Here is a 1,255-nt window from a genome sequence, read left to right as displayed (position 1 = left end):
TCGATATTTTAAATAAATATGCAAAATCTATACAAAAAGTACTATAAATTGGTAGTTTTTTGCCTATGAATATGATGAAAAAACACATTGTAAAATATTAGTTAAAATTCTTATAGTTTGACTCTAAAAAGGAAATCATAACAATTAAAAGTGCATAGAGAGAGTAATAAATAGGTAATTAAATTTCAAGAAGTTTAAAATAAAAGGTTGAAAAAAAGAATTAGATAAACAACATATATTGAAAATTGAAAACATATAAATAATAAATGGGTACAAATGAGGTCAAACTTTTTGGCTAATAAAGTAGTAGGTAATTAATGGTGTTAAATTGTCCAATAATATAAATTTTAAAGGTACAACCATAAAAGAAGAATGTACAACACTATGAAGCACATATCATCCAACACTTGTCATGTGCTAAGTAGTAGATATTCCACTTATTATATATAGTAATATATTCAAATAAAAATAATTGGTAAATGAAATTTAAATCATTACGCGGTTTAGGTGGACGTATTGTTCCATTATGAGTCTTAGAAACTGTTTTTTCAATTGATTTTATAATAATATATTAGCTATAAAATTGGTAAGGATAAAATTAAGAAGTTATAACCATATGTAACCACTTTATCTTTTAACACTCTTCTTAATTTTGATTTTTTTTTATATTAGAAGTTCTAACTGTTCTTTATATTTTAGATTTTAGATTTAATAATTGAGTATTATTTGGAAATATTAGAAATAAGGCCTAAAAATTTGAGAAACAATTATAATTAGTTTGGAATTTAAATACTTCTAACGATTTAGGTATTATTGTTATTACACCTATTATTATTATTATAAATTTTTACCAATTAGTTAAATCAAAAAATAGAAGTTCCACAAATATAATAAACAAATAATGCGACACAAATTAGTTTGTTAGAATTACTAGTATACATACCCGCGCGTTGCGCAGATATTTTAAAATATAATAATTTTTAAACTTAAAAATAATTAATATGAATTATTATTATTGAGTAACAAAAGTGCATGTATATAATAGTAGGATATAGTTTTTAAAATTTTAAATTAATTTTATATAAATAATTAATATATTTTTTATAATATTAATTAGAAAAAGTTTAGACATTATAAACGCCACCAACATGATATTATGAATATAACGTGAAAACATACATGGTAATTCATTTCAAATCAATTTTAATTTGAAATTTGAAAGCAATGATATCAATTATTATCTTTAAATTGAAAT

The sequence above is a fragment of the Solanum tuberosum genome, unplaced genomic scaffold (assembly GCF_000226075.1).
Source record: "Solanum tuberosum cultivar DM 1-3 516 R44 unplaced genomic scaffold, SolTub_3.0 scf00245, whole genome shotgun sequence".
NCBI classification, from domain to species: domain Eukaryota; kingdom Viridiplantae; phylum Streptophyta; class Magnoliopsida; order Solanales; family Solanaceae; genus Solanum; species Solanum tuberosum.
The sequence above is the reverse complement of the archived record's forward strand: the minus strand, read 5'-3'. Positions refer to the sequence as shown.